This window comes from Drosophila mauritiana, chromosome 2R (assembly GCF_004382145.1).
Source record: "Drosophila mauritiana strain mau12 chromosome 2R, ASM438214v1, whole genome shotgun sequence".
Classification (NCBI taxonomy): domain Eukaryota; kingdom Metazoa; phylum Arthropoda; class Insecta; order Diptera; family Drosophilidae; genus Drosophila; species Drosophila mauritiana.
In genome coordinates, this window is record NC_046668.1 from 4,559,537 (window position 1) to 4,585,121 (window position 25,585).

The following is a 25,585-nucleotide window of genomic DNA, read 5'->3' on the forward strand; positions in this document are numbered from 1 at the left end:
ATGCTTGAGATGGTTCCAGACCTGTAAATGCCATTGTCATCATTCGTTGAAAGGAATTTGGAGCTATTTTTAATCCGTATGGTAGTCGCGTGAAGCGATAAGAGCCACTGCTCGTAGAAAAGGATGTTATATTTCGAGAATCTTCTTCTAACTCTATTTGATGGAATCCCGACATAAGATCCAGGCACGAGAAATATTTTGCTCGGCCTAATTGATCAAGTATGTCATCTATTCTTGGCAAGGGGAACTTGTCAGCTAACAACTTTTTATTTATTTGGCGATAGTCTATCACTAAACGCCATTTTTTTTCTTTTGAATCCGGTAAGGATTTCTTTGGAACTAGCAATAATGGGCTATTGTATTCAGATACAGCTGGTTCTACTATCTTGTCTTCTATTAATTTAGTTACCTGTCTCGATATTTCGGCTTGTTGTGAATGGGGTGTTCTATAGTTCTTAATATAGCTTGGTTCATCATCTCTCAATCTTATCTTTTGTTTGTAAAATTTATTTGTAGTGATTGGCTCTGTCTCCAATCCAAAAATATCAGTATATTGTGAACACAGTTCAGTCAACATTTTCTTATGTGCAGATGGAAAGTTTTTCTTTAATCTGCTTAAAATTGATTCGGCTCTTATGGAGTCGTTTAGGTCTGCTATTTTGTAGTTAGTTAATGGTTCAAAATTGATTTTGTTTACATTTAAAATTTTATTGCTGTTAGTTGTGTTTAGTATTCGGATGTACGTGTTTTTTGAATCTGATATCGAATTTCCGACAAATACACCATCTTCTATTTCCTGATTGGGTATTAGAATTTGGTTATCCACCGAACTTACGGTAATTTGCCTGATAACCTCACAACGAGATGGTATGGTTATCTCAGTGTTATCGATATTATGAAAAATTGGTATTTGTATCGCTTGTTTAATATTGTTTGGTCTTAGAATGAAAAAATCACTTTCTGTAGTAAAATCTAATTGGCAATTGAATGTTTTTATGAAGTCGATTCCAACTATTCCGTCACCAGGGATCGGAAAATTGTCGTCCACAACATGAAAATTGTGCGGTACTATATAGTTACCGGTTCTCATCTCGAGAAGTGTTAAACCTATTGAATTTATTGAACCCTTTCCAATTCCTGTAATTTGTGTTATATTATTATGATCAAGATTCAAAAGTTCATCTGAGTTTTCTTTAATGACTGATATATCGGCGCCTGTGTCTACTAGAAATGTAAGTATCTTATTTGTGTGTTCATTTTTTACTTTAATGAAAATATTTAGATTAAGATTGATGGTATGAACCTTTTGTTTTACTGTTCTTGATGCCCTAAGGGAGCCTGCTGGTTTTCCGACGTGCCTTGTGCATGTCTGACATTACCATTTTGGCTATAACTTGAGAAATTGCGGTTTTGGTTGTTATAGTTACCACCGCCTCTGTTCTGGTAGTTATATTCTCTATATCCTCCTCGTCCTCTGCCATTGCTATTGTTATAATTATTAAAGTTGTTGTATTGGCCGGTGTTCTGGTTATAATTATTTCTATTATTACCACCTCGACCATTTCCTCGTCCTCGGTAGTTACCTCTGGTGTAACTTCCTTGTCCTCTCTTGTAAAACAAAACGGAACTTGCACTTCCTGTCATCTCAGTGCTGCAATGGATGTATTTACTTATTGCTTCGTCCATTGTCTTAAATGTTCCTGCCTCTAGGATTGTTTTCAGTTTTCCATGATCGCAATTCTTTGTCATTGTATTGATTGCTTCCTTTGTGCTAAATTTGATAGCATGTTCTGGTTGCAATCCTTCATCTATATATGAAGATTCAAGAGACTTGCGTAGGTTTTCAATTTCATTTGTAAATTGTGTGGCTGTTTTACCTTTTTGGTAAACATTTGCCATTTTTGCTCTTACTACGTCCGTTGTTTCTCCTACGACCACTTCTTCTAATTTCCTGATTATGGCATCAATTGTAACTTCATTCTGTACTCTATAGAGTGTTGTTCCGATTATTTTTGATTTAATCACTTCAATGGCAATAGCTTCATGTGGTCCCTTAGTCAGGTTAACCAACTTGATTGCCGTGATAAATCTACGCAAATTGATCTTTTTACCGTCAAATTCCGGAATCGCCGTTGAAATGTCTTTTATGTATGCCCTCTGGGCATCTGCTTCGTCCACCATGATGACAGATTTTGTTTCTGTTTCTTCTATGTCTGACTCAGCCAATTCTTCCTCCGTCAATTCAGCTAGTGTTAGTATAGCTGGAATTGTTAAGTTGTTTAAATCTTCGTCTTCTATTTCTGTTTCTGTTTGTTCGTCCGATTCTATTTTTATTGGCGAATTTAAAATGGTTGGTATTGATATATCCAAACCAAGTTTCAATTTTACAGATAACAAGTTCGATCTAAGTTTTATGAGAACTTTCGATACCTGAGACCAATGATCTGGATTTAGTCTTTCCTTGTTATCATACACTAGTATTCGTGCTTCGTTGAAGGAATTTACCAGAATATTTGCATGTTTCTTTATTGTCGGTCCTAAAATAGGTCTATTTTGTGACAAACATTTATGAGATTTTTCAAATTCGTTTCTTATTCTTGTTATGTTTTTACATAACTCGTTCCATTCCATACTATTTTATATATTCCTACTTGTTAGTATATATTTATATACTCATTCTTTAAAATATATTTTTTTTCTTTTTTTTTTTGATAATATATATATTGTTTTTTTTTTTTTTGTAAAGCTAAAATTTTTTTTTTTTTTTTTTTAAACCCTGTCTAGATTATTCGCCCTACTCATATATCTTCTTTTTAATATTTTGTTGTGTTTTATGTACAACGTCAGAAGGAACTGGGCCACACTTGTAATTGTCAAAATTAGGAGTAAAACCCACAGTGCTTGAATATCTTCTGTGTGATCTACAATTTTGACGTTGTTCACGACATTAGCCGTGTTGTCTTTGGTCTGACTATCGTCAGATCCGAACCAACCCATAGTTGTTAATTGAACGATTATTATTATTTATTTTTATTTATTAAATTTTGATTAAAAATTGTATATTGCTATAATTTCTTCCTACACGTATGTCTGTCCAAGAAAAAGTTAGTTAGAGGGCATGTGTACGGTTTACAATGTTTTGCTCTATATAATTCAATACCGTACACATGTTTTTAGTAAAAGCCTAACAGAGATTAGTATTTTTCAAGCAGCGTTTTCACGCATCGGCTTGAGGTATGTATTTTTAATATTAAGGCAGATTGGGGCATTGGTATTAAATACAGCCTCAACTGCGTTATTGCGCACCACTGCACAATTTGGCTTCAATCGCTTCCAGATTTTTGGCTTGGTTAGTTTTCTCTTCCTCCGTAGTTGCCGTCTTTATTAGGTCCTTTATTAATCTCCGTTGTTGAAGAAGCTTGATCCTTTTGCCGCTTCTTTTCTTCTTTATTTTTGGTTTCGGCTGTCTTCTTGCCCTATACTCAGCTATTGTGAGTGGGCGTGGTCCATCGTTTGGACACACCTCTAGTGCCTCTTGTAGAGTAGGTGCGTCCCTTTGCTCGATAGGAGCAGAGTCCTCCAGTTTGCGGCTTCTGTTGTCGTCTGGGTTTGATCAATTGTCACAATTTTATTTTTTAATGGTCACTGTTCGCATTTTAACTTTTATATATTTCTTTTTATTATTGTTTTACAGGCTTAAGTGACCATGTCACGGTCGCCATGTAATAATTGTAATGCATTTTTGTGTTCTTTATATTACTTTTATTGAAATAGAGATTCAGTATGATATCAGTAAAATTGTAACTTCTGTTAAGACTCATTAATATTCAATTAGGACATGTTGAAGGCTCTTTGACGACTCTTTTACGACTGCCTTGTACTTGGTCTTGAAGAGTCCAAGCTAGCCAAATGCAATCCGTCTGCGCCGGCAGAGAGGCCGTCGGCAGAGACGTTGCTTTGCTCTTATGTACTTAACTTTGGCAGCGAGAGCGCCGCTGTCTAAGAGAGTCATGTGCACATAAAGATCGAGCAGTCGCGCATGCTAATTATGCCGACTCTGCACTTCTGGTCTGAATAGCATTCTTGTGTGGTCAGATTGCTGAGCACTCAAGATATGCCTGGGAACTGAAAAGTCTTACATAAACATTGTTGCAAAAGTGCTACAATGTGATTGTTCCCAATGTTCTGATTTGATACAGTGCTTATTCGATATGTGTGCACATTACACCAGCGTCGCAAAAAGAAATTCCGAGTCAATACATGCTGAGTACCCTGAGGAGCTGGCAGGATGAACGAAACACTGACATACTGGCGAGCCCAGCGTACTGGTGTGGATGTCTCTGTGGCTGCGTGGATCCATCAGTATCAGTATATCAACGCGTGCGAGCTCCGTTTGCAGCTCCGTTTGCAGCTCCCGGCTCACGAGAAATTTCTCATGCAACATCCACCAACTTTTCAGCCGCAGAAGTTGGCAAGTACGGCAAGAGCCGGCGGAAAGATGTTGTGGGGCGAATGCGAGGCATGCCGTGGCTTTCGGCGTGAATATGCTGCCACATAATACTCGGGTGGATACACAACTACTGCGTTGCCGGCTGCTCAAACAAAGGCCTTCCGCCCAGACCGCAAAATTCAATTTGTGTGCGACGCAATCTTAAGTCTGTGCGTTTGCTGTGTCCCCGATTCGGATCCCAGGGTCCTCTTTATTTACAGCTCGTATCGCTGCAATCGTTTTCTATCTGCCTCGTTTGTCGGGCAGTCGGCCAATATGGGCTGACTGCGGACATTTGCCTGCGGCTCGCTCATGCCGTTATCCTTTTATGCTGCGCTTTATCAAAACGTGCGATTGGTCATTCAGTGCCTGGCTTTATGAACTGGAACAGGGCTTGGATTTGGGTCCGAAAAGAATGCCGCCCTACCATCCCACCAGCCACTCCCTACCACCTACAATTCCCCAGTCCCCCCATTCCCACCATTCCCCCCTTTCCCTCCATTCCACGCCTGCACCGCAATTATGTTTTGTGGCTTGCGGCGTGCGGACCGGAAATTAATTTCGTGCTTTATTGCAACTAATTCGATTATGAGTCCGCTCGGCGTTCAGCCCCAACCCCTACCCCAACCCCACCACCACCCTGCACCCAACACCCAAATACTAGACCCCCGAAAGCGGCAACCTCCCGCTGCGCTTAACATCTACACAAACAAGGCCCGCGTGCTGGCAGTGTTGATTTGCATGGATGCTTATGCATAATTTATGGCGCTGCAATTGCTGGTTGTGTTCGCAAACATGCGTCGAGCCACCAGAGATTATTTGTTTTTAAATATTGCGCACTAATTTAATTTATCGCTTTATTATTCTTTGCGCTTCGAAGCCTGGTGAGCGCCCGAGCTCACTTGTGCGATGCGGCATACAAAAGGCCGATTGGAATTGAAATAACTAACTTGTTTAATTGGCGGTCTTTAAGGATATGCATAAAGTTGGCAATCGGTCGGTACCTCCGATTAAAGTGAAGCATCACCAGTGCCTCAGCAACATCCACATCAGCACGCGTACGCGTATCGCCGAGACTGCACACTCTGGGAATTTTCCTGCGTCCTTTATTATTTTTATCGATTTTCAGCTGATGGCTTTATCAACAAGCGGCGCTTGTCTTTTCAGTCCGTCTTTGGTCACTTGTTGGGCAAACACACAAAAGACCGCTCGCCCCCTTCACGGGGCGCCCCTGTTGAGTGATGTGAAGTGCCTGCAGGCCGCGTTCTCAGGCCTGGGCATATACATAATAGCCGGGCTTGGGGGCGTTATGGCATTCTCACGCTTCATTTGACATAAAGACCAAAAATAACGCCTGCCATCCCCTGGTCCTGTTGAGAGCTGGTCGTCCAGGCTTGGACGCAAATTGAGTAAACGCCCCTTATTTGCCTTGTATATTTTAAGCCCGGAATCAGCAGCCGCACATAATTAAAGAAAATGCGGAAATGGTGCGACTTAAAACATAATTTAGCTTACACAAAGCTGGATTTCCGTGGCCAAAAGCACTGCTGGCTCGCCCTCTGTTTGCCCACGCCCCGATTTGCTCCTTTCACACCGCACACACTGCACACTCCATCCATTCCGATGGCCAAAACGCTGGCCCATCCGCAGGAGCGGATCGCAAGGAGCGATGGAGATTGATAGGCAAACAGGACGGCCGGCGCAATTAACATGAGTGGGGAAAATGGCATCGCGATGGCACTCGCCATTGATTTTTAATTAGCATAAACAGGCAATAATTGCGGCAATGTGCAGAAATCATCGCCCATATGCAACGACATAATTATGTTGGGCTATCGCTTTCGTCGGGCCTTTCCCGTTGACACGGAGCGACACACACACCGATCTCGGAACGTGAAAGATGTATTAAATTTGCGTCAGTTGCTCATTTCAAATTGCTCTACGTGCCGAGGGAAGCAATAGCTCTCAGCAAATTAAATTGACTGCTCGCTCGACGAGCTGACAGGATGTTGAGTGGAGGGCCGTGGAGTGGCAGGCTCCTTCGGATTACTATCGGATGGAGATACTGTGAGTTTAATTAATATTAGAAATATTCTTGCCACATTTACTAATTGCAATGACACTGCGTTTTCGCCGGCCACTCGCATCTCGATGCGATGACCCTTGACCTGCACAAAGGATACCTGCCTCTCTCCAGGTAAGTGATTTATCACTTTTCCCCGGGTAAGTGCAGGTAAGTCCAGGAATGTGGCCGAAAGTAATTCGTAAATTGGGAAAAACATGCTTTGCGGAGACAAACGTCAATGAAGCCGCATAAAATGAAACGAAATACCGTAATCTAGCTCTGGCAAAAGCCCTGAACAAGTACAAGATTTTCCATATTCCATATTTCTGGTCCTCCACTTTGTCCTGCGCCAGCCATGTGCGAAATTTATCTCGCCCGAGCTGGATCGAGTCCAGAAGAGCGGAGCTGGCTAACGAGGCACTCGGGCAGCTGGTGCGGAGGAAAATCCAAAGATTAAATTAAATTGTACACGTCCCCATTTAAAACTAAACAGTCTGAGCCTGCGACAGCACTGGCAGACCGCCGGCAGCTGGGTCTCGGTCTCGTTCGTTCGCTCGTCATAAGGATGTGTGCAAATCCCCACAGCTTGGCCAGGAAGGCTGGACGGGCCAGCCGGCTGTGGCGCAATAAATCACAACATTTTCAGATGCTTACACAAATGCCTTTTTGATCCTTAATTTTCTGATCAAATACGTGACACTAAGTTTGCCAGGCGGGGCTTTGGGGATGCCAAGTAACAAATCGCAAGATGCTGAAAATTGAATGCGAGTGGCCGGGTGGGTATCCTTCCGGCTGAGCTATTGATATTTCCCAGCATCCCGAATCAAATCAAGCGAGTGGAGTGTTCTACTGTGTGCGGGGTTCGCTGCAAAACAAAGCGGTGGAGTTTTCAATCCCAACAGATTGTTGGACTCAATAAGTATCTTTGTATCTCGCATTGGATTGCACTGGAAATCTTTGCAACATCAACAGCAATAGCAACAAAAGCAGCGGCAGCGGCAGCGGCAGCGTGGGTTGTTAAACTTACTTTTATGACGGTCTGAAAGCGATAGTCGCCTTGCCATTGCCAAAGCCTGATCCCTGCCTCCTCCGCAATGTGTGCGTGTGCTTTATTCGCTTGCTTACTTTTCAATTTATTACGCAACATTAAAAGCTGCTTTACAGATACAAATGCGCGAGAGCCAGATACGTAGCATGGTTATCCCGGCCACATGTGCGCGTGTGTGCGTTGCATGTCCGGGAGCAATGTATTAAGGGGGAAATCGCATTGTATTGCCATTTGACAAAATGTCAATTGCAGTGACAATGTATTAAAAGCGACATTTGTTCTCCAGCACGGGCACAATGGAGCGATTTGCCAGCTGGCGAACAGAGGTACAAACAGGATATCCAATGGTTCCCGACTGCAATTTGGGATGATGTTCTGCACTTGGAGTGAAATTGCTGACGATGGGCTATGACTGGATGACTGTGGAAATCGCTTCACAAGTCATTTGGATATACCGAATTATTGGAGTCTTGAAAATATTCCTCAGCATCTTGCTTTAAACTAACATAAAGTTCTTTTAACTCAAACCCATTGCCCATTTTCCATCTAAGCTCACACAACTTTATTATTGCCTTAATAAGTGACGTTCAATATGGATGCACGTTTCCTTGCGCTGAAATGTTATCTTATTATAATATTTTAAAGTTGCTGCAGAATCAAATACATTACATTGTACACGTATTTGTAAGGCTTGTCGCATCCAGTTCACAATTATTGAGCTTGTCGAGCATTCGCAGAAATTGTTAAGAAGGACTGCGAGGGAAAATACCGAAGGTACTGGTCCTTTGCTTGCTACGCAGCTTGCCGCAAACATTTTATAATGGTGCCAACTTTGCCAAGGCACAACTTTTGCCATGTTAAGCCCACAGCTGCCACAGCCAGAAAGCCAGGACACCCCTTTCGGCCGCGTCCCTCGAGCCTTTGAGCAGGCGAATATGCAAATACTCACAAAATTATAATTATTATAACATTTTGTAAATGTAGATGCCCACCGCCAGCCATCCTCCACCAGGAGCTGTCAGCGGCAGAGCTCCTACTCGCTTCCGCAGGGCAAAACGCCAGGCGACGACGAGGTAAGCCCACCAAACCGAACGCGAGCCCGGACCCGTGCCCAAGACCTTACCCTTTCCTGCCAGTGACTTTCTGGGACGGCAACCTTTTGGAAAGTGCCAAATTTTCACTTTGACTTGCAGACACGACCGCGAGACAGTTGACGACGCCGTATTTCCATTCAGCATGACGGGTTTTATGGGCAGAAGACAACGGGCAAAAGGGAAACGTCTCATTTGGAAAAAGCGATTAAATAAAATTCCGATTTGCAGGCAATTTGACTTAATTAGCTGGCTGCCGGGAGTTGTCAAACGGCGATTAATAAGTTTGCTCTTAATTACGTGACCAAAAGCCATCGCTTCTACTCCGGGCAAAAACCAATCAACGTGAAAGTCGTCACAAAGACGACCCATGACGGCCCACCATCGCCCAGCCCCGATCCCCGATCCCCGATCCCCGAGAGCAACTTCCGCACCTTCCTTCAGGCGCGAGTTTTGAATGAATTGCGTTTAGCGATTGCCGATTGAGGGATGACAGTTACCATTAGTGATTACCCCGCCTTGCGCTCCGTTATGTTCCAGCGCCGCCGTGGCATCGCAATAATTTGTCTATTCAAACTTTTTCGCAGCAACGTCGCCTCGCATTCGCGTTCGCATTTGCCTTTTTCTTTGCACGTCATTTATTTTGTTAATGTTGGTAAATAAACAACCGCATCGTGGGTGGGAGGAGAGCCGGAGTTCTTACTTGGAAGCATTTAAGCGGCGACAAGTCAAAAGCTTCGCCAGCAGCATCGTCATCAATTTCAATTTCCACTCTACCCCCACCACTCCGCTCCACTCCCCACCACGACCACGTCCAATATTCCGCGAGGTGGGGCCTCGAAATATGGCAACAATTTATAAGTGATTCATCATTGTTTATTGGCTCCATCGATGCGCAAACTGCCGAGCTCCAGAATTATGGCTGACAATTTCGGCAGGTCTTGACTGCCAAGGCAAAGAAATCTGCTGCCAGCTTGAGGTTGTGTCTTTATTAGTGGACCGCAATTCCAACGTCAGATCTTCGTTGCTCATGGGGAGAGGTTCCCCCTTTCCAAATCGTTCGAAAACAGACTCAGCAGGTAGTCAACGAAGTGAGGTTGATGCTCTTTTCAGGCAGCTCTTTGCAGCCTGGGCAAAGGACTAAGGCGAGCTGGTTGCCAGGTTGAAGGCTGAATCCGACAAACTGACACCTCAAAAACCGAATCCTCGTAGGCACCCTTGTCGCTTCCGTTGCATTTCTTGAGTACTTAAAAGTTTTCGGCGCCAAATGCAAGTACAAAACTTAGACGAGCCCGAAACATACCCGAATATGCAAACTTTTGATTATCAAGTGTGTGTGCCAAATAAATTCCCAGCACAATATTAGGTGCAAATTGTTTTGGCGCACTTGTTGGGACGCCTCCAGAACTCCAGACCTCCAGACCGCTCCCTGTGTACCTTATACACGCCATCACCATGCATGGCGACGAGCCCAAGGAGCGACAACTGTTTTTGGCAGAGCGCTTTTCTATTAAAATTTTCATTAAATTGAAAGCAATTAGTGTGGGGCGGGTGCACAGAGCCCCGGGCTGCTGAGCTCCTAAGCTGTCGCAGCGAGGCTGCTGTTTGTGTTTTGATTATTGTCAAAACGCTGGGCAGCAGCTGCAATTTGCCTGGGTGGGCTGGGGACTTCTCTGGCCAGGCTTTCGACTTTCACAAGGAGGCAACTGCGTCGATGATACCACAAAGTCCCATAACATCAAGATATGGGACTCCACCCCACCGACAAAGATGTTGCGAAGTGGATAGCCCCTCAAAATTAATTTGCCGCCCGCCTGCAGCGATAAATAAATCCGTACCTGGACTTTTGGCCTTGGATGCCGCAGCTGCGTTCGGCTCCTCCGCCATTTCCGGCTTTATTGCGTGCGCCATTTTGTCAATTGCGCGAGCACTTCCGGCGAAGAGATATGCGGGCTAGAAAGTGATAACTAAACACCACGCATTAAAGAAGCCAGAATTCAGTAAGCCAACAGTCAACGACATAAAAATTGGTACTGGACTTCTGACAGCTGCGCTGCTGATTAAGCGGTTTGTTACTCTCCCATTACACCATCTGACATGGGGTAGCATCGACTGCCTCCATGGCGATGAAGCCGGTCCACATTCGTCTGCGAGTATCGCCAGCGCCAGGGTATTACAGCAAATGGTCAGAGCAGCGGGCGATTTGATGCGATTTTTGTGAGTCTGTCAGGGAGACTAGCCCTAAAAAATCGAACAATAAGGAATTATTTATGAATCCCGTTTTCAATGAAATTTTTGCACCACCGCGCAGAGTACACTGTGGTCATAAAAAATGTAAACGGACTCAAGTTTAATGCAGTCATCCCCGGGTTTCCGATTCGATGTGTGTCTTCCTGGCGGCTCTCCCATAAATCAGATTTTAATTCTTAATTCAAGCGGAGGCCCCTCGAATAGGAACACAGCCATCTTCGTGACTGTCGCTCTCGATTCTGACTTGACCAGCTCTGAGCCCGGGGAGCATGACTTTCGGGCTTGTGTTACTTGTCTGCCCGAGTTTGACAGGTGAAATATTGGGAAGGTTATCCAGTGGGCGGGTGCAGGAGCGGAAGCGGGCGCCTGAAACTTCGTAGAAATATCGCCAGGCCGAAATTAAATTCCAGTCCTGCTCCACCATTCCATGTGCCACATGCAAAGTCCACAATTTTCAATAAAAATAGCCACAGGCACACGGGCCACGCAGTAAGCTCCGACGCGGTCCACCCCCCCAAAGTTCCTGTTCTTGTTCCTGAATATCGAACTTTCGGAACGTCTTTTTTGTGATTTGAAATTTTCGGGCTATGCGTTTGAACTGAGGTGGAAATTATTTCTATGCCATTGATTACGCCCGCATGTGTGAGGCTCGATTGAATCGGGGCACGGCTAGCCGCAGGTATTTTGCTCGCCACGCGTTCGGGTCTTAAAGGCGCCTCTTAAAGGTGCAGATGGAATTCTCGGTTATTGGCTCACTTTGCGGCAGCGGGCAGGGCTACGGGAAGCGCCGGGAGTATGCAATCCTTCCATCCTTCCGCTGGCAATGCCACGCATTCCTTTGATCAATTTGTGGGCTGGAAAAGAGCGGAGCTCCGAACGACGTCAATTATGTGCGTGTGCCAGGATTCCGGGCCGGAGGGCCCGAGTTCCTGCGGAGAGGGGTCTGCAATCCATTCCGTGCCGCATTTGGCCCGGCTTCACGGGCATGTCAACACAGCAAACATTGCGGCACGCGCACGCACCCCGGCATTGTTCTACGAAACGGGCTTGCGGTGCGTTCAATTTCGCCTCGCGACCTTCTTTGCGACGCTTAATTTTTGTCGCCACCCGAAATGGAGGCCATTTGCATATTTGACAGGACATTAATTAATAATAAATCGTGCGTTCAACGGTTGAGTTAAAACTTTTGTTTGGCGGACCGCTTTCCTGGCTGTTATCCGCAATGCACCCCACTATTCCGGTGCGACCGAATCACGTGAGCCACCATCGCCAGTGAATCACCAGCCCCGAAAAGCGGGCCACATTTATTTTTAGGCGACTGACGAGCTCGTGTGCTCAAGGCACGAGTAAATAAACCGCAGCAGGTGCAGCTGACCAGCTGGCCAGTCCTTCCGGCTCCTTTTCTTCGGTACGAACAGCCTTGGTAATCCTGGCGGCTGTAGGCCTCGTCTCGCGTTGTTAATGGCTTTCCACTGGCCGACATTGCCTGTTGCAGGCCCACTTAATTTATCAACCATGTATCCTGCGGTTGACAGTGACAAGGCCGAGCCACTAGCAGCTGCGACTTTGGAGTTTCTAATTGAATCAGCTCCGCTCGGAGCCAGCGGCTGGGCCGTTCGAACGCTCCCCGCAAATCGGGCGGCAAACACGGGCTGCGACCTTACCCTATTTTCCCACGCCAGACGGCCGGTGGGTGGCATCAATTATGTGCCATGCTGAGCGGCAGCCGCCGCGGCACTTAAAGCGAGTGACGGAGGAGCGCCCCCGGCAGTTGCAAAGACGTGCAGCAATAAATTAAAGCGCCGCGGCTTTCAGAGCCACTTCCTGCAGAGGCCTGATATTCCGCTGAGAGCAGGAAGACACATTCAATAAATAAATTTATTCATGACTTCGCTGGCAAGGATGCTGCGAACATTGTCATATTTGACTGCTGCGCTCGAGTGCGGCATTAAAAATTTTACGGCACCTGCCAATTGCCGCAGCGCACCGGAAACGCACACAACTGCCACACATCGACATACGCGTACATGTAAGTCAGTGCGCACATAAGTAGGCAACGAAATATGTGGGGAGGGTTCCGAGTACAGAACTTCTGCGTAATGGATATCGATAAGGCTCAAGTTTCCCAGAGTTGGACAGTGGGGTGGTAGTAGTAGCAAGCAAACAAAGAAAGCGACACGCGGACTGCTAAGGTGTGAGTAAAGTTTCGGATCACATCCCGACCAGATTGTCCTTCAACGTCCAATGCATCTTTCGGTACACATACATTCGCTTGGGGAGCGAACACTTGCAAGTTTCTTGCTCGCAGGAAGTGCGCAGTTTTATTTTCTGCAGTCATAAGGCGGCATTAGACGCTTTTCGGCTGCAACAACTATTATGCACAAGATTGTGAACTAAACGAAGTGCGGCAACAACAGCCGTGGCGCAACAATGGGGGCACAGCGAAAGTTCAGAATGTCGACAAACGAACAAACAAAATTTCATTTGCAGCGCCTCGTAAATTGCGTGCATGTAGTATGTATGTAAGTGCAAAGTGCACCACATGCATAGTGCGGGCATCCAAGTGTGTGAGCGAGTGAGCGAGTGAGCCAGTATGAGTGTGGGTGTGTGCAGCGCAAATGTTGGCGCAGTGTTCAAGTGTATGTGTGTCAATGCCGCTGACGTCGAGTGAGCGTGAAACAAATGCAAGCTATAAAATCTCGACAAAGCGCGATGCCAAAGGGCGCCGTCGGGGCGTTGCACTATGGGGCATTTGGCCTGTTTTTTTTGCAAAAATGTGTTTTTCACAAGTATGCAAAATTGAAGTATTTTAGTATTAATACATTGGAAATACGTTAGACTATTATGTTTTAGCCGGCAAAAGTAATTTTAACAGTGTACTGTTATAATAACAGCTGTTAAAGTCGGCTGTTGCGAGCATATACCAGGTGGCTGCAAAACGCGCAAAATTTAGCTTAACTTTCAAAGTGTTAAAATTTTAAAAGAAGATCGTAAAAGAGTAAAATTTGAAATAGATAATCAATATTCAGGTTTGTATTATGTATATATATTAATATATTGTTTATTGTGTGCGTCTATTTCTAACAATTTGTACATTTAGCAAGTGGTGTCAACATGTAGCTGTTAGAAAAAAATTTCAACTTTGAATAGAGCTATAAAAATTTGTTCAAATTTGTTCAGTATGTGTTTATATCCATGTTGTAGTGTGTTCAATTCCTAACTTATATCAGGTAGTCTCTATGTGCGTTTTTTGCGGTTTTTTGAGAAATTTCATTTTTTAGGGAACAACATCTCGATTGCCAATGCTGCCCTGCTGGAAGTGTGGCGCAAGCAAAAGGGTGTTCGTCAAAAGGAAAATTCCTTTTGCACTTTTATTAGTGGGCATTTTTCTGATAGCAAGCTAGACTTTAATGAATGATTAACGAATAGTAATAATAACGAATGTTTTCAGTCAATCTTTTGCGAAATTGGAGAAAATGCAATCGAAAAATATATGAAAGTTTTTTCAAAGTGGTTAGAAGATCACCTAGTCCTGAAGGTAAAAGAGAAAAATAAAAAGGAAAGGAAATTAGCTGGATGCCCGAAAACGTCATATTATTTTAAAAGTTTGAGTGGCCGAAGACAGCAAGTAGATGAACTCGTATGGGCGCAGAACCACAACGAACGTCTTTGTGGTCAAGCTGCAATGCTAGCTGCACGGAAGCGCGGCCTGCTGGATCTTGCAGACATACTTAAAATTCTTTTTTTGAACCCAGCCAAGGCAAATATAAATAATATCCCATAATATCATCAATAAATATAAAGAGGCGCGTTCGAAAACATAAGCGACTATCTCTTCCACCAGAAGTCATTCAAAATTTGAATTTCAAATGTTAGCTTGCGAATTTGAACCTGACACCGATTCTTCAGACTCTATTGATTGTAAAGACGAAGACGATTATGAATTTGTATACAATATTGAAATAAAAAATTAACTTTAAAAATATAATATTAAAAAAAAAAAAAAAAATAAAAAATTGGGGCGGAGTTGGGGGCACGCCCACTTTTCCAAAATATTCCTGGGGGCATATGTAACACATAAAAAAAAATTCATCCAAATATCTCCCATTGTTTAGGAGTTATTAATTTTTGTAAAAAAAACAGGCCAAATGCCCCATAGTGCGTTGGAGGCGCTGGGCGGACGGAGCGGGCGGAGGGGTTGGCGGCGCTGCTATTTGCGCAGCATAAGCGGAGCTGCCAATGCCCACCCACCTGCGCCACCCACCTGCACCACCCACGCCCTCGCTCTGATGTCGTTAAGCTGTGCAAACGATTTCGCGAGGCAAGGCGGAAAATTCTTTCCAAAGCAACAGCATCAGGGCAGCGAAATGGAAGTGGGCGGGGCGGGGCGGGGCGGGGCGGGGCGGAGGGCAGGGGCACAAGGCTCAAGACCTTAAATGAAGTCTACGAATCCGATAAAGTGTTCTAAAATAGTTCCGCGCTGCGGCTGTGTCTACTGCGCGTTGAAAACGAAAGTTTTACATTGAGTTTGACTTCTACAAGAGTTACCAACATATTCCCAATTGTCTCCTAACAATTTGATTTTGTGTTCAAACCGCCAACCAACCACAGTGGTTGTGTTGCGATTCCATCATCTCCTCACTATTATCCCGCTGAAAAAGTTCGATTTCAGCTGGAAAAATATGACAGTTGAGCAAAGAGAATATCTTACAAACAATGGAATACAAATTGCACTTTGACATTCGCCTGAAGGTGGGTCAGATACATATTATGATACAGATACATATTACATATTATGCAAAATAATGCTTATATGTTTGAAATCTCGCTTTTTTTTGCCTCTTACATCCTTGCCTCTCACTAAGGCCCATTGGAATTCTTTTTGAAAGCGATCCAAACCAGTGACGAAAGCTCCGATCTGAGTTGCAAACATACGTGTGTCAGATGGAACTGGCTTGCGGAAGTGGTAGTAATGGAACGCGATGCGACCCTCCTCGTTGGCTGGAGAAACTTTCGGTGGCATGCAGTTGTTGTCTTGTCGCCAGGGACCCGATATCTGAATCAGCAGGAGCAGGGAGAAAACACATCCACGACAGGAGCCGTGTAATCACTTGTCATGCGGCTGAGCTCCAACCTGCCCCGTTCCCCATTCTGCGGACTTCCTTGGCGATTGCTTATTTGTAAACACTCGGCTGTTATGGCCATGTTATTGGACGTTGTGGCAAAGTGCGGGCTGGTGGACTGCCGATAGACTGCTTGGCCCGCACAAATTGCGGAGAGGTTTCGAAAATATTTTGAATCGCAAGACGCTCAATTTATTGGACAGATAAATCCCTCGGCGCTGGCCTGGCATGTTGTCGCTCAAAATGAGAAATTTATATGAAAACTTATTTCGCAGCACTCGGTCGTTGCGGCGGCCCTTGGGAGATCAAAGTTGCCAAGTAAATTAACTTGAAACGTTGGAAGCGATAAAACGCAGCCGATAAGCGGGCCGACATAAGCCTGTTCGTGGCAACTTTCATGGCTCTTATCGCTCGCCTTCCCCTGCGTTCCGCACTCCCCCCACTGAGTACGTCCTTTTCAAGCGCCCTCGTCCTTTTGTGGGCCTCCAGAATGGCGTGTCCTAATGCGGGGCTGAATGCAAATGGGCGCCCGAGCCCGGCTGCGTTATCCATCGCCGTGCAATTGAATTATTGCATGCCGCGACTAATTCCGCATGTTTGCTCGTCCTGTAATTAGCCGAGCGCACATTAATTGAAGTGCCCGCGACTGTCATGGGCAGTCCGACAAAACACTGGCACTCCGGCGGCTCCAGCCGGCGAGCTTGGCAATTTGCGCGCTTATTCAAAGCAATCCGCAGCCCGTGCGAGCGTGCTCGACAATTGGGCCCGGCTTGTTATTTCGTGCACGGCGGGCAGAATGCATTATTTATTTGCTTTGGCAGGGTAAACAGGCGTATATTTAACAGTGCTTTGTTCCCAATTCCGCAGCACCGACAAATAATGGAAGGGTCATGGACCACACTTGCGACCGGAGGGTAAATCAACTCCCCGGATTGCTTCAAGATAGAGATACACACGCACGAACTACGTTCGTATGCAAAAAGTAATCCCAACTGAATGTATACATTAGATTTCGATGGACCTTATCGTACTCACTTCTTGGTAGGCAGATATAAGGGAACCTCCTTACTTTTAAGTCAGGTGCTTATTGTTTGTACTAATTTCCCGATCGATTGGCTGATTGGCAGAGTAATGCATTACAAAGGCAGCGAGGGAAGAATGTTGATGCGCCGATAAAAGATACTTTCCGCCGGTCCGCTTTTCCTGGCCGACTGACCACTCGATAGCTTCGCAATTTTGGGCAGGAAGAGTGCTGTGCATAATAAGCGCAAATATTTGCACATAATCATCCTTTTTCCTTTGGCCGGCGCCCTCGTACTTGTGCATAATTTTGGTTTCCTTTCCTGCAGCAGCACATGAAAATGTTTAAATATTTATGAAATTATGCTAAAGTTTCAACAAGTCATAAATCTCTGTTGATGTTTGACTTTTTATGCAAAATGTATTTCATTTGCATAAAAATGGCTGACAAAATATTTTCCAAGCCGATATTCATGGGAGTGGGGCTGGGGGAGCCCATCGGCTGGCGTGGGCGGGGGCGGGGGCGGGGGCGTGCCAGCTGAACAAAGATACACGAAATGCAAACAATAAACTCCTGCAAATGCCCACAGCCGACATCGCACACCTGTCCTGTCCAGTAGCCCCAGTCGGCCCAAGGCCGTTCTCTGTTGGCTAAACTCCCTGCTTGGGTGCCCCAAAAACTTTTCCCTGTAATCAATCACGCTTCATTTATTGACACACCCAAAGGACGCAACCGGGTGGCGGTTGCTGGCCAGGCCAAAAGTTTCGCCTGCCGCAAATCTGGCTCGCAGAGCTCATTTGCAGGCTGAAACGCACCTGGGCTGATTTATGGTGGGCAAAGTGCGGGCATCAACACTCATTCGTCATGGGAGCCGCGACTGGGATTGATAAGTATGGAAGGGCCGACTCTATCAACTCAACGCAAAATAAACGAGGTATTAAGTCCAAACAGCCAAGCAATTACGGGACGGATCCGCCGGTTAAGTTACTACAAGTTCGTTTCCATCGGATGTTCGAAGCAGATACATTTATGTTTCATTATTTTTCATTTCGAAAGCAGGCGATTGATTGGCAGAGCATCTCGGAGCAGCAGCGATGTGCAGCAAATTGCAGCATTCGCGGGGGATCAGAGATGATGGATGATGGACTGAAGGGGCTGAAAGCACAGCTGCAAAGGCTCCACAGCTCGTGGCTGCCATGTGGCAATCGGCAATCGGCAAGGGGCATCTGGGTAATGGCAAATGGCCAGATCCTGATCTAGATTCAAAGCCAGAGCCGGAGCCGGAGCCGCAGCCGGAGGCAGGCCGGCCAGGGTCGGATGAAAGCGAGATTACAAAGCCGCACTTAAACTTGGCATAAATAAAAGTTGCTGTCACGCTGCCAGCTGTCAAGCGCCGCCAAAGGCAAAGACATCTCTGGCAAAGCCGCATACGGATGGATATAGATACGGATGTGTATGTGTCTAATGGCAGTCCTCCTCAGTCCTGCGCAATTAATGTCAAGTGGAATGCAGGTGCGGGTGTGGGTGTGGTTGCTGGTCCAGGGACGGGGCTATGAATCAAAGCACGGGCTCAGCGAGCTACGAGATTTCCAATTACACGACCCCTTTGAGTTGTGATGCTTACTCCGCTCATATTAATGCGACAACAATAGTGGGCGCTGCCGCTTTTTTCGGCTTTTGGTGGGCTGCCGCCTATCGACGTCAGTGCGAGTTGTTGTTTTAAGCGGATTACGCAATGTGCGAAACGTGTGCGAATCAGAGGCCGAAGTCGGGCCCAGTGGGCTAGTTGGGCCTGCGTGACGGCTGACAGTTTGACGCGGGCCCGCAGACTGGGAATTCGATTAATTTTTGATGAATCAATGTCAACTACTGCTGAAAATCTGCGAGCTGTCAGCGCGGCTGCACCGCTGCAAAGCCACTCCGGCGTGTGGATAAGACTTGGGAGTGGTGGGTGGGTCGACTCAGGTTACCCTTTTCAGGGGACACGTAATTTCACACACGCACTCGCACATCACATATCGGTAACAGTGCGCCACAGGGCGGGGTAAAACGGGTCCGTAAAATGTGACACAACACGGCCGGAGTCGACGCGAGCACTACGTGATTCCTCCGGCTGCTCCTTCCGCGCCTCCGCCTCCCCTGGGCAGATCCGGGGCAGAAATTGGCATATCAACTCATATTTTCCTTCGCATCAAATGGAATCGCTGTGTCGCCCCGGGAAAGTGGCGAAAAGTATGTTCGATATTTTTCAATCAAATTTCCGTAAATGTCACGTATACGCAGCGTCGTACATACTTATTAATAATGCTCGCAAGCCCCAAAGCACACGCGAGGCGAAAGCAGCAAAAGATGAAGCCCCACCAGGAGGCGACTGGGCCCGGAAAGCATTGCTGGCATGCTGGCGTCCACATGCTCCTCTGGGTAAACGCGTATAGTGAGGGCGGAGCACTGTGCTCGCATTAAACTTCATTCTTCAGTCGTTGTCATCGTCTGTTGCCACATTTATGGCCATTAACCAACTTTGCGCCAGGAATTTTTCACATCTCTTGCCTCGCAGCTCGTGCTTAATTTTTGATGAACCCAAAATTACCGATGACAGTGAACTGCGTGAATTCCCAGCAAAGGATGCGGGCATTGCGAGAAGGAGGCAGGCTGTCAGTCAAAAATACTTGGACATATTTCGAGAGTTGTTTATGCACAGGAGCTAAATATTTAACAGCGTCGAGCAATTTCATTAATAAATATTTCAGTCGGCCGTGAATATTATATTCGAACGCAGTTTCGTGGGTGGATTGGCAGGAGCGGATGATTCGCCATGATTCCCTTCCGCCGCCACTGAGGCACGAAATTAAAGTATATTTTATCACAATTGCGCAGATATCTGATAAATTAGTCCTCCTCAGCTTTATTATGCAAGTCTTGAGAAACAAGCTGCGCATTTTGAATGCCAGCTCCCAGCCAGTTCGGGGTAAATAAATCGTGGCTGGGACAAGGTGGGATGGGATGGGATGGCATCGGATACAGAAGCCAGATTGTCGACTCCCGTTGCCTTCTCGCTTGCCAGTCAGATACTACCTACCTTTTCATTTTTTCAGTGGTGGGCGTGGCTAGCTCGTTTGTTACGTTACTCGCTTATGCGTGTACGGCTCGTAAATAACAACGCCGAAGACACATGCCACTTTATGTCAATTATTTTGACAGCTAACAAGAGCAAATATGCAGCAGGTCGCCATTATTATCACACACACGACAAACTAAGAGAACATCCCCATCGCCATCACCTGGCAGGTGAGTAAAAACGCGCAGGATATACTCTTTGGTATACACACACAAAGTAATGCGATTTCGTAGAGGAGCTTGTTAGTATAAATTGTGGCTTGCTTTTCTAACGCAAATGGATGTATCTCGACGGTCGCACCTCAAAATATTTGTATCCCACAAGGTAAGAGAACCAGTAATATGAAGTTCAAGACTTTAGTAGAGGGTGTCAGAAGCACAAGGTCACTCAGAATTAGTTTTCTGGCAAGGAACGCCCCACCCATTATAACCCACATTTTAATTACTCGAGGAAGAGTAATTTAAGTAACTTGCTTTTTGCCGAACATTGACGATTATTGTCTCAGCTGTAACATATTCATCAATATCTTAATATTACAAATTTCACAAGTAGGAGTGACCATCAGATAACTCGTACTAATCCAATTAATGGACATTTTACTGGGCACACATGGGTTTCATTGGTATAATCAGCTCGTCTAATTTAAGTAAAACGTATTAAAATCAATCATTTTGTCTTTAAGCAACAGACAAACAGTAGTCATATGTAATTGCTTTCAGTAAATAATTAATTATCCATATAAGATGATGATTTGTTCCCATATGTGGTGATTGTTTTCTTTCTTTTTTTGCTGTGTATTTTATGGACCCACATGTCTTTCGTTACATATTACGGACCTGAGACTGACTACGCTAATCTTTATTACGCACTTGAATAAAGTGCTTCTAGTCCATGCCCGAGCAAACCGAATTGAGACGCATCGTTTATAAAGATTTAAGGTCCAGTTCTGCACGGACTAATGATGACCCCTCCACGCAGGGGGATTGGGGTCTTCTTCGCACTCCTTCAGTCCGTCCAAAGCCACTCATGCACGGCCTTACATGCGTTCGGATTGAACGGCAAAGGGCCTCCAATCGTAACGAAGTTATGTCACGGGTCGAGCCTACGTTCTCCTCCTCCATTCCCGCTGTCGGTTTTGGTGGGAGGTCATATCAAAAGGCGATTTAATGAAATCACGGTCAGTATTAATCACTGTCAGGGCTAATTGAGTATGAAGGCCAGCGGAGCACGGCGGTGGCCGCCGGCGATGGTGATTGCTCCCTAGGAATCGGTGCCGTTGTTGACGTCAGCGTTCATTAGGCCCGACAAAAATGCAACCTGACATCTTAAAAGGGTTCGTCCGCCACTGTCTGCCTCGCTCGCTTCGCATCCGATTTGGCTTACTCATTCCTCAGCTGCGGGCCACGTACATGTGTCGTCCATGTGGACCAGGCCAAGGCATATGTACATAATTATTATTATCTTAGTCCTCGTTCGTGGCAACGACTGTTGCGCACTCGAAATGACTTCAGCACTCCAGTTTGGGCACTTGGATACTCGGTCACTTGGTTACTCGGCTACTTGGTTACTTGGTTACTTGGTTACTCGCGCACATCGTTTGTCAATCGTAAACTGCGATCTGACAGGGACAAATGGCATTGGAAGTCGCTTTTATTTGCCGGCGATTATGGCAAATGAAGCGAAACCGTTTGTGTGATTTTTTGTTTGGCCAGCGCGAAGGACTCCTGCTGCCGGACATTTTTGCGGACGGCCAACCGAAGTGCCCTCGGCTGACCGCCCAGCACTGACTCCCTGCTTTTAATGTCTAATGTAATCAGGGCTGATGGCTGTTGCCCACAATAAACACTTGCCACATGCAAAACGAAATTGTGTGCAACGAGCAATGTCGACAGCTTTCAGCTGTCAGGCCAGAGCCGGCGGAGTGGCAGTGGCTGCCATTAACTTATTGAATTTAAGCTAATTTAGCAGGCAGCACTTAGCAGACCACACAGCATCTCAATTGCCGCGAGCATCCCTCGACCGAAGCCCCATGTCCGAAGTCCCAGATCCGCAGTCCGATGTCCGATGTCCGTGTGCCATTCCGGCTGCCACGTCAAGTGGTGGACCAATTGAAGGAGGCAGTCCACCCGCCCCAACTAAATCAACCTGAGCCGCTCCCGTTGGCTACTGGCCACCTGTCAGGTGCATGTAGATAAATTTCCCAGCTAATGGGGCCAGTCGCCCAAGGCAACGCAGAGCAGCCTCTTTCAGTTTGGGCTAAAAATGCAGCCGGCAGCTGTTTAAACTACAGCTGTGCCACAGAAATATAAGCAATCAGGGGCGGGTCAACTGACCACCAACTGCCCACCGTGGAAGGTCTCTCTCTCCGTTAACTGAATTTAAAATCACGAAAATTGGTCATTCCGGCACAATGAGCTGGGCAGCAGAAGCGACTCCCGACATCCAGAGCACCGAAGAGGCTGAGATAAACGGCTGCAAAGTGCACGAAGAAAGCAACATGTTCAGTCAATTCAATTGCAGCGCTTTAAAGGCTGCGCGCTGAAGGGCTTTTTGCCAACGGAGCCAACGGAGCCAATGTGGAGAGCGCAGTTGGGTTAAGTAAAGTACAGCGAAGTGAGACGAAGTTTGCCTAGCAAAAAGCACAGAAATTCGGACTGTATTCACTGTGCTCGAACCGAGGGGCTTTTCAGGATGCCTCCTCCGATAAAGTTCTGCTGTTTTACACCCCGGCGGACAAACTCACACATTAATTGATTTAATGCCCGGAACACTAGGCAAACAGCGAGCCTTGTTTGGAGCTCCCAAAATACACAGGGCAAGCGGAGCATTAGCGGATAGTCAAATAGTGGAGGCGAGATGCACTCGAGTGTGGATAACGCCATTAAGGCTACGTTTCAAAGGGAATCCAACACATGAAACCATGCTGGAAACAAGTTTTATAAATAGATCGACCTGCGCTGAACTCGGGTTGTAATTTGCCTAACGTTTCAATAAACTCGGCCCAGAAGACCTTGAGCTCATAACTCGGCTCGGGTAGTCGGCCCGGGTGCTCCCAGTCACGGAGCCCTGGAATTCATACCGCAGTTCAGTGGCACTCATTTTTAAATCTCCCAGAATTTGTGTAAAATTTATGAGTCCAAGAAAACGAAAACATAAACTTGTCAGTCACACATAGGCTCATAAATCGCATAGGGTCGGCTCCTCCTATCCTTTACCGCTTCCCATTCTGGTTGCCACTCGTTTGGTTTGGCTTGTAATCCAAGCTCGTAAAGTTCAATAACCTCGAGGGGATTAGGCAGCAGACCCAAGCAGGCAGTGCACTTATTTATGGGGCAGCACCCGTGCGGGCCAAATAAATAAAAATAGTATAATCACTGGCATAAAATGAGGATCGTTCACAATTCAAATGAAATTGCTCGAGCTCCTGGGCCACTTTTAATGGTCAAGGATGTTCTGCTCCTTTAAATAACACTCGACTCCAAGGTTCGTTCATCCATGAAAATTAGCATTAATACGGGCGGAGTCGGACCACGGAGATTGGGAAGAGGCTAGCTCGAAATTGGGGACATTATGGTCCCAGCCATTTGACCACTCAAAGTTTCAGCAAGGACACATGAGCTCACAATGTGCCCCATTTTGAATAAATTAAATTTGTCTGCAGCTGGCTATAATAAGCGGTCATTTCATGCTCACAGCAAGGAGGATGCTGGGACGGATGAATGGCCGTACATGGATTCTCGGATGCATGACAAACATGCTTCAATAATTTCATTAGGACCCGAAACAGGATCTGCCGGCGAGGAGCCGGGCCCGCGGCTAATTAAGCGTTTTAAATGTCAGTCGAGGCGGCTTAAAAGGGATAACACGGAATCTTTTCAAAAAATTCAGCAAAGGCGTCCGGGTTTCCAGTTGCGAGCACAATATGGCCAAAACAAAGCTCAATATGCTCATAATCAGATGAAGCCGCCCATTAATTATGCATGTGTGTGTGAGCCCGAGGGCGCGTATGGGTGGTATGGGTGGGGCAGTTGGTGGTTTGTGGGTCGTTGGAAAGGTAGTGGTTGGGTTGTCTGGCAGCATATGGGCAACCAAAGCTCGCCAAAAAGCTGTAGCTCAAAGTGGACGCCATTTAATGAGATTAATTAAAATAACAAATGGCGGGCGCTTTAAAAAATAGAAGAAAAGCGTTAAGGGGATTCGATTCGGAGGCTTTGCTTTCGCCAAGCCAACTTACTGGCAAGCAAAGCTTACGCGTGCATAATGAAATACGCTGCGAGGGTATATTAATCGTTTTTAATTTGTCAGTCCTGGCCCTTTGGCTAATCGAATATTTAATTAGTTTGATGCCTTTCCAAATCGACTCGAAGATTAGCAAACGACGGGGGGAGTGGTGCTCCCATTCGGGAGCAACCCGCAGCCAAAGTCAAAGGCATTTGCAAGACTTGTGTTCGGCCAAAACGGAACTGGCCGAGGCAAAGGATGCTGCGACCCCCGGTATGACCTCAAATACAAGATTGGGAACAAGAACTAAATATCTTAAGTGCTTTTATGTACGGCGGGCCCGCGGGTTGCTCTCTCGAGAATGACGGCTACGATGACTCGGGATGGGTCACCAGGACCCTTCGTCCTTTCGCTGGGTTCCTTCTCGGTCGGCGCTTGCTTTGGTTTAAAGCACTCAAATCATTTTCAAGCGTCAACTTTACCGGTCCCTACCCGCCGAAAAAGGGGTTGAAACAATTCTGAAAATTTATTTTCATTAATTTTAATTCGTTGCGAAACTTTTCTACCCCCGCCGCCATCGGAGTTGGTGGCTCGTTTGCAATAGAGAGGGCAGCCAGAGTCAAATAATTACTTTTTCGGATTGGACCAGCGTGTCCTTTTTTAATTATTTGCCTAAAGCCCGGTTACTTTAGGTTGCCGTGCGTGGGCCTGGCGAGGCGAGCATAATTAATTTATTTTATTTTCCCCAGAACGGCTCCCATAATTAAATGAAACAGCTCCGCGAGAGTGTCCCTCTTTTGCGAGACGCCAAACTGGCTCGCCTGTTGCTACGCAGATTAGAGGATTTCCACTGCCGGTTCGCACAGAGTCCATGGGACTGCAGCTGGCGATGACGACTCCGGCGGAGACAGGAGTTTGCAGGCCTAAGGCTGCATTGATTTCACTTAAGCCCCGACTGAAGGCTGCTCACAGGTTCTGGCTCTGATTTCAATTCACGATCAGACGCGGATGCAGAGTCGGATTCCCACTCCGTCCGCCTCCAATGTCAATAGCACCCAAATTGATGATGCCGAAGCTGACATGCCTGACTCAGCAGGCGGCAATCAGCGAGGCTCGCGCTGTGTCACTGGATGAGTGTGTGTCCCTGGGCATCGTCCTG

General features: G+C 46.1%; 1 protein-coding gene across 4 annotated transcripts in view; it reads left to right on the forward strand.

Annotated features, from left to right (window-relative positions):
- The window catches only part of LOC117138432 (zwei Ig domain protein zig-8), a 63,371-nt gene that overhangs the window by 10,893 nt on the left and 26,893 nt on the right, over positions 1-25,585 (forward strand). The window lies entirely within an intron of this gene.